The 16,783-nt window shown below is 42.4% G+C and overlaps 1 protein-coding gene across 3 annotated transcripts in view; it reads right to left on the reverse strand.

Moving 5' to 3' along the window:
- The window catches only part of LOC146627117 (uncharacterized), an 86,845-nt gene that overhangs the window by 29,328 nt on the left and 40,734 nt on the right, over positions 1-16,783 (reverse strand). The gene's annotated exons all lie outside the window — the stretch shown is intronic.

Raw genomic sequence — 16,783 nt, forward strand, 5'->3', positions numbered from 1 at the left:
CATGTGCAGAAACTGTGTCACAGCTGAGTCTATTTGGTGAGTTATTTCTGAAGAATATGTTTTATTTGTATTTCCCCTGATTGTAAATCCTGAGGGATCGACGGTGTTGAGAGTCATTGAGTCTGAAGGCTTACTCAGACAAAGATGGATGCTCGTCACCTTCACCTACTTGCTCCATCAACGTCACCAAGTGGCAACAGATGAGAGCCATTAGCCTTGAGTGATGGCGTTAAGCGGCGCCCTGTACTGAGCCATGCTATACGTGCTGTCGGGTCTGGCAGAAATCCAGCCGCCTTCATCAACCGCTCTGCACTCCACTTGTATACAAGCAGCACAGGTGGTAAATCAAACAGTAAACACACGCTCTCTCAGATATAGGGGTACAATAAAAGGCCGTTTCTGTCCCTACAGGTGCAATCTGCATAAATATACACACTCTGTAGGTAATTGCCAGACCTTCTCAGGGCAAAAAAAGGACACACACATATTTCTTACCATTTCAAGTACATATTTGAACACTTTGCTTTAGATTTAAAGGTGTAATATCAGGAGGCGACGTATAGAAATAGGCATAAAATCCTTGATATCTATTTGGATAACTTCTAGTACAGTTTGAGCTGTCTGTACGACTAAAAAAAGTCGTATGCAACTAAAAGTTTATGAATGAATAAGAACAAAAATATATCTAAAAAAAAATAATAGGAATCCCTGGGCCAAATGCAGTCCATCCTTTAATCCATCCATTAAGGTACAAACCACAAGGGTACAAGTAAGTACGCCAGTCAAGGGTGCAATGGGAGTATCTTAGAGGCTATAGCGAAGTTTTACCCCGTCAGATATACAATTAGCTAGGCTTTTATCAGCTTTCATAAACTGGATTTTTTCATCCAGCTCATATATCATGAGAAAAACAGAAAAAATACTTGAAATAATAAATAAAGACATACATTCCTGGGTACCCACGTGCCCAATTTTGGACATCAAGGTGCAAAACTGTCATCAAAAGTTCAGGATTTCTGTGAGTTCCAAACAATCTGGGTACAGTTAAATAAGCTGCTGTGCTCGAAATGTATAATCAGCAAGGCTGCTATAAACTAGCCAGTGTTCGTCTATCGGCCCTGATTGAGCTTCCTGTCATCGACTTTCTGAGAAAATTAGACTTCATTTTAGATTGTTATTAACCCCAGATAGAGTAAATAATTTCTTTCTGAGAACAGTTTAATAGAACAAAAGTTATATATTCGAATTGTCTGAACTGACGGTTAGGATTGAGGTCTTGGACCATCAAGTATAATTACATACGAAGCCCTACATAGCCAAGCTCTTGTTTATATAATATACCTGCTGAGACCTTATTCCAGCGACCTCTCTAACAGCTGATTGGGGCCCTTTAAATGTTTCACTTTCTTACTTTAAATCGAGCTTTTGCAGCTGCAGAATTAATCAGATTTCAAACAACTGCTTAAAATGTATTTTATAGGTTAACTGTAACGACTCCCACTTTCAGACCATTTCTTCTGCTTAAACATGTGTGTGCATGTACTCTATGTTCACATCCTTAATGTGTTTTCTCAAATCTGCTATGTTTGAAAGACAAATAAAGTTATTACCGATATTTGCTGTACAGTGCAGGTTTAGGCTGTAAACAGATGTGTGGCTTTGAATGGCACTGAGCACTTGTGACATGAGCATGAAATGGAAAAATGATTCATCTCTTTTGTGCTGCAGAATACATCATTTTAAATGAACAGCATGGTTTTAAGTACCTTCCTCCTCTTCCTGGCCTGTGGGTGGTTCTGTCCGTCCTGAGCTTTGCCCAACAGGTCTGGGAATACCAGGGGTTTGAGTGAACGCGAGCGCGGGGTTCTGGGATACCGGAACGGGTCCATCATCCGGAAGTCCCTGCCGTATCGCACGGTGCAAAGAGAGCGTGAGCGCAGGCGCCCCGCCGAGTGCAAGCTGTTGACACCAATCATGGTGACGGATTACACAGAAGTGTCTGAAGATCAGTGGAAACCAACCCAGATGATTCAATTCTTATTTTTAAGTCTTGCAGAAACCACGCTTCTTAAAAAATAAAAAGAGTAAAAAAGTTGATCCGAGTGTGAAATGAGGTGCTGGATGGAGTCCAGTAGACGCCGCGAGTGCCAACAGACAGCTGGGAGCGAATTCAGCTATTACAGATAGCAGCCGGCGATCAGCAGGGGTCGCGGAGGGAGGCAACACATCATCAAGCTGCTGTCAAGTGAGTCAACAGCATCGGCAGACCGTGCTCTCAGCCCCAACGGTCTCATCCCTGGATGTCTTGATCAACACTCGCCAGGCCCACCTGATGCTGAATTATTGATAAGACAGCCATGTATTATATATCCTGTGAGGAGGAAACCAGGCTCCCTGATGCAGGTGAGAAGCAGTCACAACTTTTACCTGGATTGTCTTTTAAAGATTGAAGGGAAAGCTGCACCAAGGACATAAAGTGCCTCTCTCTACAGCAAACAAGACAGTGGCAGCAGGTTATAGGCATGAATCCTTAAACATGCACTCAAAAAACAAAACAAAAAAAACCACACACACAAAAGAAACCAAAGCTGACACTCTCACAGATGGCAGAGGTGAGAACGGACAGCCAGCGTGAAACAGATGGGCGCAAAATGTGGAAAATGTGGAGGTAGAAAACACACGAGGAGCTCTTTCTGCTCACGGGAACGCAAACACACTACAACAGAGGGAGACAGAGAGGGATGCGAGGGAGGGAGAGGGGGGGACGGCCGCCCTCGGACTTCAGAGCAGGGATTCCAAAGAGAGCCCTCGATTTCGTCACAAGTCCGGAGAAGCGATACAAACAGAATAAAATTCAGAATTCAGAATCGAGGGGCAGAAACGCAGCGGGGAGAAGACGGCACGGTCCTGTTGCTCCCGCTGTAAAATGGATACCGTCGGTTCAACAGTCACAGTGCCGACTCTCAGGTTTTCTCTCACTTCTTCCTCCTGCTCTGTCCATGAGTAGAGGTCCGCTGTCATCCTTTACTCCTTCATCCCCCCCTCCCCTCCAACTCTGCCGTCTGCGATCCACTTCTCTCAGTCAGTATTTTCTTTCACACTCTCTTCGCGCTGGTTTTAGCCTCTTCCCACCGCACATTCGGCGGGTGTGGGTGTCTGAGTGGAAAAAAACGCAGCTCTCCTGCTGCTGATGTCTTTCATGCCTTCCTTATCTTTCTTTGTTGAGTCCCAATTTTAGTCCTTTTCATCCAATGCTTTCCTTCTTCCCTTCTCCCCGCTGCTGCTGCCGCTGCTGCCACTGCCGCTGGAGGAGGTGGAGGAGGAGGAGGAGAGGAAGGCTGGCTGCCTGAATCGCAGAGCGAAAAAGACACTGATAGGGACAGTGCTCTCTCTCTCTCTCTCTCTCTGCCTCTCCCTCGCTCTTGCTTCATCAATGCGTACCTCCCTCCCTCCTTCTCTCAGTCATCACCAGCAAATCACAGTCTTCCTACTGCCTCTTCCATGCGTACACGCTAGCAGGCGAGGTCATACACAAAGACACCTTTTTAAAAATATGTTTGGTCTGGCAATTAGTATGCAGTGGTGGTAAGGTGAGAGAAAAGAGGAACAGGTGCACAAAACAGTGAGGAGTTCAGGATTTTTAAGAAAAATAATTATTTGGCTCCGCGTCCTTGAAATCAGCATTAATAACAGGGGATTCGAGCATCACGACCTCTGCCTTTGAAAGCTGCTCAATCCATAAAGCACCAGACCTCCTCAGCTCCTCCTACAGGTGCTGCGCCCACAGGAAAATCAGTTAAGGCTCGGCCACCATGCGCTCCAACGAGCCTGGCTCCCGGTGTCTTGGTATGCACCAGGCTTCTTGAATCCTTGTTCACAAGTGTTCCCTTGAATCCTGGGAACACTTGTGTACGCCCTCCACCATGTTAAGCTTGTGATTCATTGATACTGAGGAGCTGGGCACTCAAGTAGTAGTAGTGCTACCTTTCCTCTTCAAAAACAGCCAATGGAGATGGTTCAACATCTGAACGTGACGCCTCCTGCATGCCTCCCAGATAAGGTGCCGGTCCTAGATCAGGAGTGGGGGGAACTCTCGGCCTCAAGGGCCGGTGTGCTGCAGGTTTTAGATATAACCCTAGGTGAGAACACCTCAATCAAATGATTAATTCATTACCAGGCCTCTGGAGGGCTTCAAGACATGTTGAGGAGGTCATTTAGCCATTTAAATCAGCTGTGTTGGATCAAGGACACATCTAAAACCTGCAGAACACCGGCCCTTGAGGCCTGGAGTTCCCCCACCCCTGTCCTAAATGGAGGAGACCCAGGGTATGCCGACGGTATGCCTCGGAAGATTATGTCTTGGCTTCAGTGTCCCAGAAGAGCATCAGCTTAGACCGGTTAGCAAAATAGCAGGAAACTGATGGATGGATAGAAATACTTCTTTTATGTCTATCCATGAACATCAAGAACCCCACAGAACAGACTTTCTCTGATATATAAATAATAAGAGTTACTCAAACTTTATCATGGCCAAAGTTCCAATAATGAGGTCAGTGAATGTATAAACAATCCCTGCAAATCAGGTACGTTCTTATATATATATATATATATCAGATATTAAGCCATCATCGTGTTGCCTAGCAACCACCTACCAATGAGCTAAATGGGCTCATTTTTAACCTGCACCTGCAACACTCGTTCACTGCTATACCTTCCTTGGATCCAGTGTTCCTCACTTCACCTGTCAGTGGTCGTAATGTTATTCCTGATGCTGGTTCAGCATTTCGAAGTCATTGTCACAGTTAACTGCCAAACGTCCCTGCTTTCAGGAAAACTAACCTCAGCTAACATAAAATATTTAAAGCAACCAAACATAACCTTTGCAGTAACCCCAAAAGTGCCACATCAGGAGGCAAGTGACAACTACAAGTGATCTCCGAAGGCCTAAAAAAGACAAACATAAACCGTACTGTTTTTAGGCCAAGTGAAAGTAGAAAAGAAAAAGGAGGTGACACAGAAAACTGAGGATCTGACTAAAACCTTTGCTTAAAAGACAAATTAATTAAGCGCTTCCTAAAGACAGATTTGTCAACTGAAGTACGCACTTCAAACAGGGAACAGGGAAACAAAGGGGAAGATGACACCGACATTAGCATAAGGAAACTAAGCACAAATATAACCATATGTTACAATTTACAGTAAGACAGTTTTCATGCAACCGAACTTCAATGTGAGTATTTTTTTTGCCTCTTTATCATTCAACCTAAATCCATCCCTGGCCTTACTCAGTCAAGGGCACAGAGCGGGCTAGCAGGCAGAATACTGGGTCAGTAATTACCTTTTTACAGGTTGTCATCTGGCTTACATACGGCCCGATCTGCTAGATTTATTGTGGTGATTGCAGCCTGATTCAGGTAACTAAGCAGCCAAAACAGTTGGGATTGAGGGCGTCCACTGTTGGAGTGAGGTTTTACAAAAGACTGTACAATAGTCAAGATATGGAAGCAGAATGGGTGAGAGAGTGGGTCCCATGCCTGGGAAGAGGGATGTGGAGTCAGATTGGGATGATCCCCATTCATGGGGATTACAGAAACCCCGACAAATGGGTGCAAAATCTCTGGTATGGAGACAAATGCTTGCCAGCATAGAAAGTAAACCCAAGAATTGCACCTGATAAAAAAAAAAAGAGCTGCCATTGGTTCGGTAACATTAGACGATGTGCAAATATCCATCTGTTTTCTTCTGCTTATCCAATTGAGGGTCGTGGGGGGCGGGGCTTATTATAGCTCCCATAGGGTGAGAGGTGGTATGACCTGGACTGGTTGCTTTCCTGTCGCAGAGTCAACAAAGACAGACAGACAATCACTTGCACCCAGATAGACACCTATGAGAATTTAAAATCACCAGTTAACCTAACCCCACTATCTGCATGTCTTTGGATTACGGGAGAAAGCCAGAGTACTCGGAGAGAACCCACCCAAACATGGAGAGAACATGAAAACTTGCACAGACTCCAGACAAACTCCTGGACGAATCCATGGTGGATTCGAACCCAGGATTTTCTTGTTGTGTAGGTCAGACGCCATGCTGCCCAGATTGTAAATAAACAGGAAAAATGAGCTTCCTGTAAAGAATGGCTGAGCTCACAGTTAGGATAAGGAGCTCAGAGATTCAGAGGGATACAGATGAGCTGGTTCAAAAATCTCCTGGACGCTCAACTGGAAGGAGGCCCTGAGAACTGGAAGTGCTGCTGGGCAGAAGGACGACTGGAATATCTGCTTAGTGTGCTGCCACTGTGACTTCACATAAACCAAAGATAATCAATGGATGAATGCATGAATGGATGGCTGATTTGCTGGGTTGAACGTACCCTAGGACTAGATTTTTTAGGCAGTGGTCACAGCCCTAATCTATTTGTGTTTTAGATTATTACTGAGTTTGAGAAGACTGGAGCATCTGGCACAACAGATTAGCACCACCGTGCTTCACATCGCAACAGTCAGGTATACAAACTTAGGTTCTGATGGACAGGTTTGTTAGACAGCTTGCATTCGTCGCCAGAAAGACAGGTAAGAAAATATTGGATGAAACGGTTGTGTTTGTTGTTTTAAATACTTAATGCGCTGTGTCCTCCTGCCCTTCTCTACCTCATGCTCTCTGTTAAATTTAAAATTTTACAATAAAACTCTTACTTTTGCTGTGGTTGTTTCTCTTCTTATACCAAGCATGAACAAAGATGGACACAAATAAAAAAAGACTGTTCCTCTCTCATGACCAGCATCTGTCTTTTGACATCAGGGTGGACATTTTGGTGAGCTGAGATGTGAGTGGTGTCCCTCGGGCGCCTGCAGCTCGATCAGGAGGAAGAGGAATGGTAGGAGCTCCGGGGGAGCAGAGCTAACCTTTGCCTGCAGAAAGCAAGCACCCTGCATCAAAACAACAGCCTGCTGCAGGAGGAGGTAAAAGCTTCTATATTTTCTCTTTGCAGACCTCCTTCTGACTATTATCCATTCTTTTTGCTGTATATGGTTGGGAGCAACTTGAGAAAACCATCAACCTTGAATTACTCCAGTGATGGCGGGTCTTGTCAGGTGACTTTACGCTAAAGAAGAAGGGAACGCCTGCTTACCGAAAGCAAACCAAACTGTGTAAACATCTAAACAAATGTGGTATTTTTAGTTACCTTATCCCCTCCTCACCGTTTCTCCTGCCTGCTGTCAGTCTCCCCCTCTCCTTCTCTCCTTCTCTCACTCAATATTTCACATCCTGTCTAAATCTCTCCTTCTGTCCCTCACGGAGAGTCCAGACAGCTCAGGGAGAGGGGGAGCGCTTCCTCAGCCACATGCCTCCTCTGACCTAAGCAGCTGTCTCTTCTTTACACTCTGCCTTTCTTTTTTCCCACTTCATCTTTCTCTACCCCTTTTCCCTCAGCAGCGCTACATTTCAAAGTTATTTTTGGAATAAAAACTGTGAGAGATTTGTACCGATCAGTGTGTCTTTGCTGTCGAATGTGAGGCTGAGTGTGGCAGGTGTTGGCAAAAGGAACATTCGTTTATCCCGGACGTTACGAGCTTGAAAACATTGTCTTGTTTTTCTTGATTTACCAGGGGGGGTTGACAAATATCCGTAAGATTACAAGAGATCTATTCAGCTCATTTCCAGCGATATATTTTTATTTTTGGACCCGACAAGCTGTTTTCACTCATATCCTTTTAAGCCAACTGTCTCCTGATTGGCTGCCCCTCACAAACAGAAGAACAGCAGGTGGGGTGGGGCTTCTGAGATCCAATAAACTGTGCAAAGCTAAGTGTTTGTAGCAGTCTGAAGCCCGAGCTTTTGCCTCACATGGACTACTTGCACACACGCAGACCTCAGTGGAAGCTTTGGTCGTGTTTAATTTGAATATGAGCCATAACAGAAGTATGTATATGACAGATAAATAAGCTCAGCAGAGCCAGTTAAATATACAGAACCTGTCCAGTAGTGGATTTTTGTTCAGTTTCCGAAACCAAATATCAGAAAGAGAAAATGATTGCATGCACAATTTACCATGAAAATGCTGCTTAACTCCACTGTCTGCTGAGCTGTGATGCTATTCTGCAGCACAAACTATGTGACAGCAGCATTTCTAATCAAATTACCCCACATTCTTTTTCTGCACAATGCTGCTCACTGGAAGCTGTTGTCTTCGCTCTTCTGTCTAAAGCCTGTAATGAAAGTGGAACAAGGGTTCCCTCCTCGTGAAATCAGCTGCAAAATCAACTAAATGAATTAATTTAGTTGATTTTAAGCGATCTGGGGGCTGCAAATGTTCTGCCCGAACAATAATGCCTGCTTGGCCTGACATGAGTGTGATGGGTGTCATGGAGTATAAGTTTAAGTTCTACTTTGCTGTTTATCTCAGCTGATACACTCTTGCAAAAGAGGGTTATTTTTAACATCAAGAGTCGCTGTTTCCTGCTTAAATAAAGGTGAAAATTTTAATTAACCTTAATTAATGTTGCTTTATATTTAACAAAATAAGAAATGAAACTGACCCACACCTGGCTAATAGCAAAAAGCAGATGTGCTTCTCTGTTATTCTTGATTGACCTTCCAAATCCCCCTTAAAATCACAGTCAAATCATAAATCATGTGATCATGTGGTCGTAAGTTAAGTTTTCATAAGCTTATATTTTCTGTCATATGTTTTTTTAAATTACCAGAATATAAGATTATATTGTATTTAGCAGGTTTCAGGTAAATATCTGTTGCACAGGTATACAGTGGCTTGCAAAAGTATTCGGCCACCTTGAACTTTTCCACATTTTGTCACATTACAGCTACAAACATGAATCTATTTTATTGGAATTCCAGGTGAAAGACCAACACAAAGTGGTGCACACGTGAGAAGTGGAACAGAAATCATACATGATTCCAAACATTTTTTTACAAATAAATAACTGCAAAGTGGGGTGTGCGTAATTATTCAGCCCCCTGAGTCAATACTTTATTGAACCACCTTTTGCTGCAATTCCAGCTGCCAGTCTTTTAGGGTCTGTCTCTACCAGCTTCGCACATCTACAGACTGAAATCTTTGCCCATTCTTCTTTGCAAAACAGCTCCAGCTCAGTCAGATTAGATGGGCAGCGTTTGTGAACAGCAGTTTTTAGATCTTGCCACAGATTCTCGACTGGATTTAGATCTGGACTTTGACTGGGCCATTCTAACACATGGATATGTTTTGTTTTAAACCGTTCCATTGTTGTCCTGGCTTTATGTTTAGGGTCGTTGTCCTGCTGGAAGGTGAACCTCCGCCCCAGTCTCAAGTCTTTTGCAGACTCCAAGAGGTTTTCTTCCAAGATTGCCCTGTATTTGGCTCCATCCATCCTCCCATCAACTCTGACCAGCTTCCCTGTCCCTGCTGAAGAGAAGCCCCCCCAGAGCATGATGCTGCCACCACCATATTTGACAGTGGGGATGGTGTGTTCAGAGTGATGTGCAGTGTTAGTTTTCCGCCACACATAGCATTTTGCATTGAGGACAAAAAGTTCCATTTTGGTCTCATCTGACCAGAGCAGCTTCTTCCACATATTTGCTGTGTCCCCCACATGGCTTGTGGCAAACTGCAAACGGGACTTCTTATGGTTTTCTTTCTTATGGTTTTCTGTTAACAATGGCTTTCTTCTTGCCACTCTTCCATAAAGGCCAACATAGTTGTCCTATGGACAGATTCCCCCACCTGAGCTGTAGATCTTTGCAGAGACCGGCAGCTGGAATTGCAGCAAAAGCTGGTTCTACAAAGTATTGACTCAGGGGGCTGAATAATTACACACACCCCACTTTGCAGTTATTTATTTGTAAAAAATGTTTGGAATCATGTATGATTTTCATTCCACTTCTCACGTGTACACCACTTTGTGTTGGTCTTTCACGTGGAATTCCAATAAAATAGATTCATGTTTGTAGCTGTAATGTGACAAAATGTGGAAAAGTTCAAGGGGGCTGAATACTTTTGCAAGCCACTGTATCTTGTCAATAACATAAGCTAAGGTCAACTGTTTGCAATCTTGCTATATGTACAGCAGGTATGTTAGTAACTGCGATTCTTGCCATCTTGGCTGACTGCTCGCACTCACACTTGCTAAACTGTATTCCTTCCTTTTTCTCTTCACATTGATGCTGTTGGTTAATCTCCTTCAGTTTATCTGTATTCAATAAGAATAAATGTGCAGACTGCTTTTGTTTCTACTCGTCCTGCTCGGGCGCAGCACCTACATATGTCTGTTTACAGACTAGAAAAAGACAGCTGCATTATTTTCCTTGCAGCTGATCTATTAGCAATGAAAAGTAAAAATAGTGCAGCGCTAAGCACCGAACACAAGGGTCTCAAACTACTGACTGCAAGCAAATTTCTAAGGCTTCCCACAGGCTTTTCTTGGAGCAGGGCTGCAGAGATGGAGCCATTAAAATAAGATTAGTTCACATTAAAAAGAGACGACCGACAATATTTTATGTGTTTGTTCTTGCAAACAAAGTCCAAAACCAGTCAGTATGTCTCAAAGTCAGCTGCTGATTTCTGCCACAACTTTGGACCCAATCTGTCACCAACTGAGAGAAACCTGAAATTCTTTGCATCTGACACATCGAAATGCTAAATAAGAAAGCAAACAACATCAGTGTGTCAGTGACACTGGCGTGGTTAAATTCTCAACATGCAACTCCACCAGATGTGCTGCATCAGAGCTGAAGCACAGCACGGCTGCATTCATTTTAATCACAGTGAAACCATGTGGCCTGTCACTTACAGTGTGCATCACTTGGAAACCTTCCTTAAAACAGCAGTAGGCTGCATTTTTAATAAGAGAGACAGCGTGATGTTGATACAGAGATATGATAAAAGTCTTTAAAAAGTAATATGTACTATATAAATTGCAAAATAATACAAAAAAAAAAAAAAAGACAAATGTGTGCACCATAGCGTTTCTTTCCACTGTGTGTTTGAGACAGCAGGATGGTGCATGAGTCAAAATAAACAGCAGCAGATTTAGTGAGTTTTAGTCTGACGACAGCAGCACAGATTATCAGAAAATGTATCATTTAAAGTTTTACTTTAACCTTTATTATGAGCTAACTGTTGTTTCCACAACTGGACAATTCTTTCTGCCTCTGAGTATAAATTCCTCTGAAAATAAAGACTCGATGATGCAACAAAGAGAAGCAAATTCACCAAAAGCTTTTTTTCCCTCCTGTTTGCTATAAGTAACTTTATCCAGGTAGTTAAAACAGCAAACAGTGTCCTGTTGCCAGGAGATAAAAAGAAAGCAAAGACATAAGATGATAGAAACTGAATGAAGAGCGCTCTGGGACCAGCGTCAGTGCCAGAGCAATGGACTGGACTGGAAACCACCTTTGACAGAGATTTCAACTTACTTTGCGATTTGCTTAAAAAAATAAAATAAAATAAAAAATGCAGACACCTTTACAGCCTACACAAATTAAACATGAATAACTGTAACATGAACCCTTATGCATATAACCCTATATCTAAAATTGCCCAACTCTGGAGGACTAAACATTAAATGTTTTTGCACAGACAGAAGAGGGAGGCTGCACATGCATAGCTCTGCACACAAGGGAGACAAAGACACTCCAGGGACTCGTCACTTCCAGCCTAGAGAAAATAACTTCTGTATTCATATATAATGATTTAGCCTATTTATCTATCTATAAACAATGTAGTTGTTCTTTTAGAGTAATGCAACATGAATGGAACAAAGCCTGTGAGCTGATTCAGGCAGATAACTCGAGCTTTTCCTCGTATTACACACAGAGCAAAGACCAAAGTGTGCCGAACACACCCTCCAACATTTGTCGGTCTCTCTCTCTGACATGTCATCCATAGACCATATAAAAGATGGATGTAGCCACCGTGACGCCATCAGCTGGTTTGTGTAGTCCTGTGTGGAAGCTTCAGGCTTTTCCCTGAAACCGCAGATGATGAGCTACCGTTTCATGCTTACCGCTTGGATAACTCTCCAGCTAATTGGGTTTCTGACACTAATTGTGATCAAAATTTACAAAATAAACTTAATGTTTTATTCAGTATAATCAGAAACGGGCAATTTAGCCCATGAAATCCATCTATAATGATAGACTTTTATAAACCTGCGAATCCTTTTGCAGCCTGAGCAGTCGCCCCCTGCTGGTCATTAGAAATAATGCAGGTTTGAGATACTTTCAGACCTGAAAGCTGCATCTATTTTTCATACTGTCCATCACTCAGAGTAGATATTTACTCATCCTTCTCCATCAGCTATGTGTGCCATATTTGCAGGAAGTGATGAGGTTGGAGATGCCAGATTCTAACTGTATCCTGCTGCCATAATGAATCCTCTGAGTCCGACTGAAATCTAATAAACATGCAGGGAGTATGTGGAAAATAAGAGGGCAAGCGTTAGGGGTTGCTCATCCTTGAAGGGTGTGTAGTTAAAAATAGAAGAGGACAACCTGCTCCAAAGTTACACAGGTTTGAAATTCTTGACAGCTTTTACAAAATCACATGTGTTGCAATTTCAAAACTGCTGTTTTCTCCCCGTGCACCCTGTCCAGACGTGTAGTCGCACATGCAAACAGCAGCATCTGTCCTCAGAAAGGACTTGTTTGTCTTCGCCAGGCTGGCTCAGCCGCCGAGCGCCGGCACTACGGCGCTCCTGTGCAGATTTCAGACACATTTATCCATGAGCCAGACCGACAGCGGGGACATGTGAGAAAGATTTCTTCTCCCTCATTTACAAAAACAAATAAACCATCCATCTTTCCTCCCCGCAATCGATGCTTCCATGCAATCGATAACATCAGTGTACCTAATTACTGTTTGAAGAGCGTGGCTCGCTGCATGATTGAGCTCTACAACATTTTCATTTCAGCAGAATTTGTAAGCCACTGTATCTGCGGGCTGGTAACCTACTTCAGTGCATCATTAGCTCCCACTTCAAGCTTTGCGCCCTGAGCAGTGTTGAGAAGAGAGAGAGACTTAGAGGGAGTGCAAACCTATGTATCTCTGAGCCTCACAATAAAGGAAGAAAGCTTCCTCTGAAGCACAAGCTTGGGCCAGTAGCCAGAGCTTCAAAATCTGCAGGGAGCTACAGTAGCTACAGAGCCGCTATGCTTCCATGCAGGCTAGTATAGAGGGAACATGGAGTTCTCACTGTGGCACTCAGAGCACAAGTCTTAATCATTTCTTTTTGTGTTAATGGGCCAAATACAAACCACTTATCAGTCACGAGCACAAGTAGTCCAAATACTGCAGAACTGCAAAAACAACAACAAAGGCAAAAGATTCAACAGAGATGAGTCTTCTTCTTCTTTCAGCTGTTCCCTTAAGGCGACTCTGCAGCGGATCATCTGTCTCCATCTCACCCTATTCCTAGCATCCTCCTCCGTCACATCAGTCCTCCTTCACTGTTTTCCTCCTTTGTCCAATACATCCACTATAGCTCTCTGCACACATCCAAACCACCTTAGCCTTGCCTCAGCATGAGTTGTGATATAATCTCATATACTCGTGTTTAATCTTGTCTCCCCTGATCAAAACGAGTAAATTAATTAGGTGTAAATGTGAACAAATTATACCAATACGAAGGAGCCAAAATATATAGTTCAATTTTTAGGTAAAGCAATGATTTGTTATTTGCTGTTGGTCATTAATGAGACTACAGGCAATAGCTGGTTAGCTTAGCATCAACCCTGTTGGCTTTAACAGAAAGAAACAGGTGTTTTCCAGGAGGATCCCTTCACAGGGAAAATGTTTTGCTCTCCTATTTTAGCCTATTTCACAGCTCAAAACACAAGAAACTCCGGCCTGTTGGTGTGTTTCCTCAAAAATGTTTACTGCAAGTCATTTTGCAACATTTTAGCTCAACTGAAGTCCGATTGATTTGACCGTTCCCAAACATCACCTTCGTTCTTCTTTCTGACCGTTCGTTGGTAAAGCATCTTTTTGATTTGACAACTGTTCTTTTCAGGTTTTATTTCGGTTTTAACAAAAACATTTCTGATATTTCCTTTAAAATATGTATGCATAATTCAGAATGAATTCATCAATCAATGATTAAAAAAATCAGAAATCATCCCTTTAATTACCATGTTCACAGAGGAGACAGGCTATTAAACAAAATGCTGCTCATTTATCCTAAAAAGTTCTGTTTTGGTCTTATCTGTTAAAAAAAGTCTATATATGAACTTTACCTAATTACACACTGGCTGCTGTGTTGTTTTGGAGAGCAGTGGTTTCTCGTTGCAGCCCTGCCATGCGCTCCATAGCTGCTGCTGATGGTGGACTCCCCACTGGACTCGCAAACAAGTACATCAGACTTTTACTGGCCTACAAAAATGTAACTGCTAGGTTCATCTTTAAATATGTAGCACAATTTATTAGTAAATTTAAATGGAGCTATGAACAGCCAACTTTATGATGTTTATTGGTATTTTAAGGGGAAAGCACTTATTATAGGTGTCAGCCAGTTTGCTTCACGGTGAATTGATTGGCGGAAAAAACCATCATTGACCCGAATGAAGCCTGAAGCTGGCCAATCAGTTTGTTCAACAATAAATTGACTTCCATTTACATTGAAGCCTTTCTTTGGAAGCTGCGCCGAGCTCCTTTGTGACCTTCGCGGACTCTGACCTTGCTCTTGTGAAAACCTTTGTTGGTCGACCCTTTCCGTGGAATTCCCTTCAATTGTACAGTCAGTCTAACTGTTGCCTGGTGAACTCTAAACTCTCTTTTTCCTCACCAATCGACTTGACTCACACCATTATTCCCATCCTCAAACAACACCGGATCGTTATCTCACTGATCAGAAACACCTCATTCTACTTTCACTTTAAATTTACTGTTAATCCTGCAGTTTGTCATTTTCCCCCCACAGAGAACGATATCAGTTAATTTAGGGAAAAGTATAATATGTTTTATTTTTATGTTTTATTATTTATGCAAAAGAATAAATATATATGATATATTTAATGTATATGAAATATATATGATATGTTACATATAATATAATAATATTATACAGAATGTCCAAGTTTTTCCTGCAACTACATGTGATAAAAAATTTATTCGTAACACTGCTGACTAAATTGACCGGCCTCTGTGCTCGAGCTGCGAGCACCCTGTCAAGCTGTCACATGCCCGCTGACTGATAGCACAGCGCGGGCAACTCGGCGAGGAAATATCCTCTGGACTACATTTAGATAGTTTATGGGCTCATTACGAATCCCAGAACAAGACCACAATGATTGAGACAAATGAGCACCAGCTCTGCAATAGAAGCGTGTGCTGAAGCTGAATGCATTCATCCACCGTGTCACATGTTGGATCTAATAACGTGTGCGCATCAACATATTACCAGAGATCGTATCGACCAAACATTTAACTCAGCCTTTTACTCTTTTACTCTATCAGATTGCACAGACATACGGCCTGCAAACCAATACATGAATTACTGCTGCTCTGCTTAAGGCCTCAACCAATCAAAACAATAATAATAATAAAAAAATACAGTAAATGCTAAAAAAAACCCCAACCTAACGATGTGATATTTGCCTGAAGCCTTTTAACATTCAAAAGGATTGGCTCATGTTTCCATTATACTTTTAAATGCTGTAAAAGCACTGAAATCAACCAAAGTAAGCAGCTTATTTAATGCAGGAATAGATATTTATATGTTCATTAAAACCTTGCATTACATTTGTCTGGGAGCTTTACTCGTGCCACTGATAGTCACTGCAGTTTGGGAACACCACCCCCTGATTTTATACCTGGTTAATGCCTTTGTTTCACGTAATCTCCTTCTTTATCTCGCCTCTTTCTGTGTCATTATTACTGTTGAAATGCAATAAAAATAAAATATCTTGACATAAAAAGGCTTTCGGGGAGTTATTGGTGTGCTGGAAAGTGTAAGGGAGGGCAGTGGAGCTGAGGCTTCGCACACTCACTTCAGGAGATTGCTCTATTCTGCTCCTCTATTGTGGTGGTAATGAGGAAACATATCATAGGGTTTAATCAAACGAGAGAAAGCGAGGGAGGGTCGAGAGGAGTAATTGAGAGAGAGAGGGAGAATCTGCGACAGTTACTGGGGAAGGCAGAGCCACAAAACAAGACAAAGAAAGAAAATAGAGGAAGAAATGAGTTAATTGACGATGAAAGAGGGAGTGTAGTCTACCTGAGGGACAGAGGTGGAAAGAGGTGTCAGGGGGATGCAAAGCCTCACTCATTATTTTCCAGTCCACCAGGCAGCTGATTTCTGTTTCAGCCACAGGGCTAAAGTGGCTCAGTGCCACGTCAGTGTTTCTGCCCCTCGGAGTAAAGCTGCGACATATGGCACCATTTTAAAGAGTCACACTGTACTGCTCTTTATGAAGGCTCTCTTTTTGCTTATATTTCCCAACATATCTAAAATGTGTATGCCACTGCCTAAAAGTAATTAAAGGTACAAAATTCAGCTCTTTGTGCTAAAAAAAGAATATTGATCTCTGTGAGGTGACAGTATTTCTTATTGGAAAGCTGTTTAAATGATGATAAAGAGACACAATGTGACAAATGACAAAATATCTGTGCAAAGGTTGCTTTAAGTTGTAGTTTAAGATCCAACAGCTGTGGTAGCTAGCAGCTAGGTACTTCCATATTCACTGCACAAAGTACTGTGGAATCAGGATGAGATTTGCATATAATATGCACAAAGTATATTAATGACTATAGGATTCATTCTTGCTGAATTTCAGAACTCAGTAACATCTA

Source organism: Diplotaxodon limnothrissa, linkage group LG8 (genome assembly GCF_057381915.1).
Source record: "Diplotaxodon limnothrissa isolate DT_005_m linkage group LG8, D_limnothrissa_male_GT1.1, whole genome shotgun sequence".
Taxonomy (NCBI): Eukaryota; Metazoa; Chordata; class Actinopteri; order Cichliformes; family Cichlidae; genus Diplotaxodon; species Diplotaxodon limnothrissa.